The 6,000-nt window shown below is 44.0% G+C and overlaps 1 long non-coding RNA gene across 1 annotated transcript; it reads left to right on the plus strand.

Annotated features, from left to right (window-relative positions):
- Positions 1–1,665: 1,665 nt before the first annotated feature.
- Positions 1,666–2,669, plus strand: LOC142892551 (uncharacterized). Its single transcript, XR_012927453.1, has 2 exons — positions 1,666–1,835; positions 2,230–2,669. It is a non-coding gene; the product is annotated as an uncharacterized LOC142892551 (long non-coding RNA).
- The last annotated feature ends 3,331 nt before the right edge of the window (positions 2,670–6,000 follow it).

Raw genomic sequence — 6,000 nt, forward strand, 5'->3', positions numbered from 1 at the left:
CCTGGACCTGAGTGACAACCAGCTGCAGGATTCAGGAGTGAAGGAGCTGAGTGGTTTTCTGCAGAGTCCAGACTGTAAACTGGAGACTCTGAGGTCAGTTCACCCTCTTCACTTTACAACTTCTATCACTCTTGTTATTGTTGTCATGATTTTCGCTTCACTGCTGTTGGAAATTCAATTTCCAGTCACTGGTTTGTGTTTGAAATGAGTGAAACTGGATTTGAAGGTCCAGTATGTAAAATCCTGCCATCTAGTGCCATCAGATTGCAGTGCTTACTTGCTGACGCTCCCTCTCCCCTTCTTGCCAGTGAACTACGGTAGCCTTCCAGCATCATAAAGGATGTGGTTGACAGCAAAGGTGTCTAGTTCTCTGTATCATGATAAAGTTCCATCAACACAAATATTACAACCATCTATTAGCATCACAATCAGTCATAGTCACAGCAGACAGTCCAGTGCTAGCATGATTTTCAGCTAGCGCTAGCATTAGCCACCTGTATGAGCACTTAGATACTGTAGATAGATCCGATAGATCCAGCTGGACTCAGCAGAAGGTCAAGGGTCAATGCAGGTTCTATCATCTCAGTCAGTCCAGTATTGATGAGCAAGATGCAGAAAAGATTCCACTGCATTTCAGTCACTTAGTAACCATTTGTTCTCAGCACTTGCTTTATTAGAGGATTCCAGCCTCCAACCATCAATATGAAACTGTCTCTCAAACTCATCTTCCCAACCAGCCGCCTACAAACATGGCGGTGCAAGATGGCCACGACCTTTGACCTTCTGTCTGTTTCTAGAAAGAAGCATTCTAATGGCAGGAAAAGCAGAGGACTTTTATTTTCTACTAATCAAAGACTTCAAACTATATTGACGGTTGTATATGAAGCTTTCAGCAATAAATCTGCACTGATTTTACACACTGAACCTTTGAGGCAAAATGAATCAATGAATTCCAACATTGTTAACAGCTGATCAGTGGTCACATGACTAAACAGGTTGATATAAAATATTTTATTGTGGTGATTCATTATTTCAGTATTATTGTTGTGCTTCTGATTGGTTTAATGGACATTACAGTGTTATAGACATTCATATTTTTAATTTCATATTTTTTTAATATAGTGATGAAAACTCCACTCACTCCATCATTTATTCTTTATTCAGGTTGGAGTTGTGCAGGTTGTCAGAGCTCAGCTGTGATTGGCTGCTCTCAGCTCTGAAGTCCAACCCCTCCCACCTCAGACTCCTGGACCTGAGTTGGAACCAGCTGCAGGATTCAGGAGTGAAGGTGCTGAGTGGTTTTCTGCAGAGTCCAGACTGTAAACTGGAGGTTCTGAGGTCAGTACTGGTTTGGAACCAGTGGATGATGGTTTCAGCACCAAACACACTTCATCACACATGTTGAATAAACATTGAACTGAAGGTTGATTCATATCAAAATGACATCCAGAAATATGAAAACTTCATTCTGTTCATCAGTGGTCATGTGACCAAACATCATTTCAACACACATTAGTTTTGGACTGAGGATTTAATTTCAAGGTGACATTTTCTGTAGTGTCAGATTCTGAAGTCGACATTTCACTTTGATTTTCAGAGTGATGACACCCTGGAAAAACTCTCCATCATTATAAACTCTCCATCATTTATTCTCTATTCAGGTTGATTGACTGCAGTTTGTCAGAGGTCAGTTGTGATTGGCTGCTCTCAGCTCTGAAGTCCAACCCCTCCCACCTCAGAGAGCTGGACCCGAGGTTGAACAACCTGAAGGCTTCATCAGTGAAGCCACTGATGGATCTTGTCCACAACAGAGACTATCAACTGCAGACTGTGAGGTCAGTACTGGTTTGGAAGCAGTGGATGATGGTTCCAGCACCAAAGCCAGTTGATCCCACAGCAGAGGTCCAGTGTTCCCAGTCACAGTGTGAGAGGAGGATGGTGTCGTCCAGCTGCTCCTCATTCATCCAACATCTGCTGCCAAACTGCTTCTTCTCTCAGTTCACCACCCAATTATTGATCAGTTCATCTTCATCAGGCCTCAGTATCAGTCCAACACTCCATGGTCACATGACCTTCTGATGTTCCACACTTGACATGTGACTGAGAGTCTGCTTCTTCTCACCAGTCACTCCATCATCTCCATCAACAGTCAGCGTCTCTGTGATGATGCGTTCAAGGACTGTGAGTCCTGACTCCTGCTGTCTCTTCTTCTCTCTGCAGGTGGGAGAGGTATTGAGGGAGGATGAGGAGGAGAGTGAAGAGGAGAGCTCCATCTAGTGGTGGCTGACAGAACTGCGTGTCACGACCTTTGACCCCAGTGGAGCCTGGTGGCTGGCAGACTGCTTCTCCCTACACGCTGCTGTGGTTACTCGGAGAGACGTCCCAGAAGCCACTGGTGGACCTTGCAGTGCCACATATGGACTCTTGGATTGTTCTTGGCCTTCCAGTGAAGCACTGCGTGAGCACTGGAGGTCAACCATGACTGATAGAGGTCAAAGGTCAGAGGTTTGACCAATTACAAAGACCATAATTAATTAGATTATTTTCTTTAATGGAGTCCCAGCACTAATAAATATATATTTGTATGCGTACCCATATAAGTCCATCAATGTTTAATGCACCTTTTTTCTTGAGCAGTATCTTTAAATCTCCACCTGCTTGTGTTTGCATGTTCAGGTAGATTAATGTGTATGTAGATCTATGTTAGTAGCTTCAATGTGCTGTGAAATGTGGCATCTTCACCAACACTAGTATCATTTGACTCAGGTGTCTGAGTGTTTGCAGAGTCATTGCAATAAAGCGCTCAACACCCTGGTGGTTCTGGATTGTTCTCGGGGGTTCTAAGAGCTAAACACCCTGGTGGTTCTGGATTGTTCTAGGGGGTTCTAAGAGCTAAACACCCTGGTGGTTCTGGGTGGTTCTGGATGGTTCTAGGAGTTTCTAGGGTGTTCTAAGAGCTAAACACCCTGGTGGTTCTGGATGGTTCTAGGAGGTTCTAGGGTGTTCTAAGAGCTAAACACCCTGGTGGTTCTGGGTGGTTCTAGTACAGACATGGGCAAACCCCGTCCTAATAGAGTTGCCGTATGTGACGTCATTGGCAGTCGCCTCTGTCCGGTGGGCGACTGCCAATGACATCACATACGGCAACTCTATTAGGCCAAACTACATCGGTTGATTAAGGTTATCTTTTTTTTTTCTGTCAATCCCTGGCGTATTTACGGTACTTTGTTTGTATTAATGTTGTATACACAAAATTCTCTCTCTCTCTCTCTCTCTCTCTCTCTCTCTATGTATTGTTGGATCAGATTTCCTTGTGCCGTGCTGCTGATCCGCGTGTTGGTTGAATGAAGAGTCACAGGAGAAGAATGCCAATTTAAATATGTCTTTAGTAAAGAAATCAATTGAGGGTACAAATATACAGAGCTCTGGGCCCAGTTCAGAACCCTAGCAACACCAAAGTATTGTCAGGGCATGAAGTCTGACTGCTCTCTGTCCCTTGACCCAGTCCTTTTATACAGAAAGAAAACATGCAAACACTCCCAGGTGTTGTCCTCTTCTGACTGGCTGCCCGATCTCCAGACCCAAGCCTCATTGGATGTTGGGGCAGCCTTTGATCCAAGTCTCTGATTACTGAGTGCAACAGGAAACAAGTCCTTATTTGGCAGGGAGCCAAATGATCCATCATTGGTTCCAGCGTGACCTGTTGAAATAATACAGTGCACAACATGCCTGAGGTCACAGGCTCCTCCCCCCCGTGCCTCCGATGGATCATGAGTTCTCCCCCCTGTAAATGACCGGGTTATAAAGTCTTATGGTGGTCGCAAAGTCAGTTAGCTCTCTGTCCATCCTCTGGTCCCCCATGGTCACCCTCTGCTCCCCCAGGGTGATCCGGTCCCCCAGGGTCACCCTCTGGTCACCCACTGGTCCCCCAGGGTCACCCTCTGGTCACCCTCTGCTCCCCCAGGGTTACCAGTTAGTGAGGGATGTTCTTCCCTTGGTTCCTTCTTGAGCTCTTTGTGTGACTCCTGCAACAATGCCTTTTCTCTATGAGTAGGTCAGCCAAATGATTAAACAGCTTTATATTAATAATCATGTTATTATAAACAAACATTTAAACTAATTATATTATTCAACACTAACATCTAAACTAAATATATGATTCCAACAGTATAGATATACATACAAGGTAAATCAAAATACAGGGCACATCTGTGAGCATCTGGAACTTTGGCCCTGATCCTCCACACCACACACCTTGGGATGACAGCGCCACCTACCTGGATCCTTTCAGCAGCCAGTCCATGCTCTGACCCGTTTCCACTGTGGCCTGTTGGCTCATCTGGACCGGAGTCTGGATCATCAGTGTCCAGGTTCATGGAATCTGTCAGAGTGCCGCCGTCCTGTGATGTAATGATAGAGAATCACTCTATTTATACTAATGTGCAGAACCACTAGAGTGTCATTTCTTCACTGCTGTCAGCAACAAGCATTTGGTGTCACACTGGTGTACAACACTTATGGGCTAATTAATAAGAAATGACATATTTATGAATCACCCGCAATGCCCAGATTGTTGCTGCTTATCTGCTGATATGAGCCGTCAACTGTTGCAATATAGAACCACGGGCAGGAAATTACAATGAGTGTAGAGTGTATTATAATTTAAAAGTTTACTAACGGTAGTTCTTTAAAGAATTTAGCAGGGATGGAACAGGCTAACGTGACGACGTCACTTGTAAAACGGTAGGAGCTCAACCTGCTGTACGGTGAAAACTCTGTGTTACGTTCCGTCTCGGGGGACCGAGACGCAACGTGTGGGACACCTTCCCCCACTCCCAAGCCTCATTAATTTCTCACGGCAGTTGGCAGTTTCAACAAAAACATTTATGAATCAGTAAATGAAATAAACAAAACAACTTAACCAGTGGGCAGCAAAGGCTTCAGGGTGGGCCCAGGCCAAAATAATAAACCAAACTCCAACTAGCTCGCCTTAAGAACTAACTAAAGAAAGAAAGAGAAGCCAAATACAGAAAGGCTAACCTCCCTACATACTTAATAAAAAGGAGAAAAGAGGGGACAAAGAAAATGGCAGCCCACCCCTACGGCTGCGTGCTCTAACACCATTTCAGAAGTGACTAACTGCAGACTTGGGAGCGGAGGAGGGATGACCGTCAGGCTGGCTCGACTGCTCCTCCTTCTCAGCCGTGGTGCGTCCAATCAGCAGCCGACATCCAGGACCGCACCTACAAGGCATCATCCACTCTCACACACACACACAGACACAAACATAGAGGCACCTAGACCCACCCGTGGGTCATAACACCCCCTCCCTTAAGAACCAAACCCTATTAACATACCGACAAACAAAACTAAACAAGAAAACCCTCAGTTCCCCCGAAATAAGAATTTGGCAGCTAGTCCACATGTACACGTGATAATGCATCTGCCAACACAATATCAAGATCCCTAGATAGTAAGTTTGATAGATGGATAAATAGATGAGTTAGTTAAAGTTACACACACTACATATATATATATATACATATATATATATATATATATATATATATATATATATATATATATATATATATAAATATATATGTGTATATATACATTATTTTTCTTTTATTATTAACCTCTTTCAATGAACTCCAAAACATACATGGTCAAAATCCATATTATTATTATGTTGTTGTTTTTTTTAAATGCTCATACAAAACAAGAAAAGTGGAGGGAGAGTCGTCTGAATTGGGTTCAGTGAGCATCATATCCACTTGTAGCGCATTATTTCCAGCAGCAAGCTTCTGTTACGACTGTTCACTTTTTCGTTCACTCGCGAACTCAACTGCAACGATTGGTGGAGTGACGAGCACACAGCACGTGACCTCTACGATGAGCTTCCTCCCACGGAAGTACCATAGGAGGACACGGATTAAATAGTATGGCTTGTCCACCAGAAGGCTGTATTATGGTGTACATAATATAAAACTTCGGCCC

Source organism: Nelusetta ayraudi, unplaced genomic scaffold (assembly GCF_046127955.1).
Source record: "Nelusetta ayraudi isolate G7.1 ecotype Tasmania unplaced genomic scaffold, CSIRO-AGI_Nayr_v1 ptg000035l, whole genome shotgun sequence".
NCBI classification, from domain to species: Eukaryota; Metazoa; Chordata; class Actinopteri; order Tetraodontiformes; family Monacanthidae; genus Nelusetta; species Nelusetta ayraudi.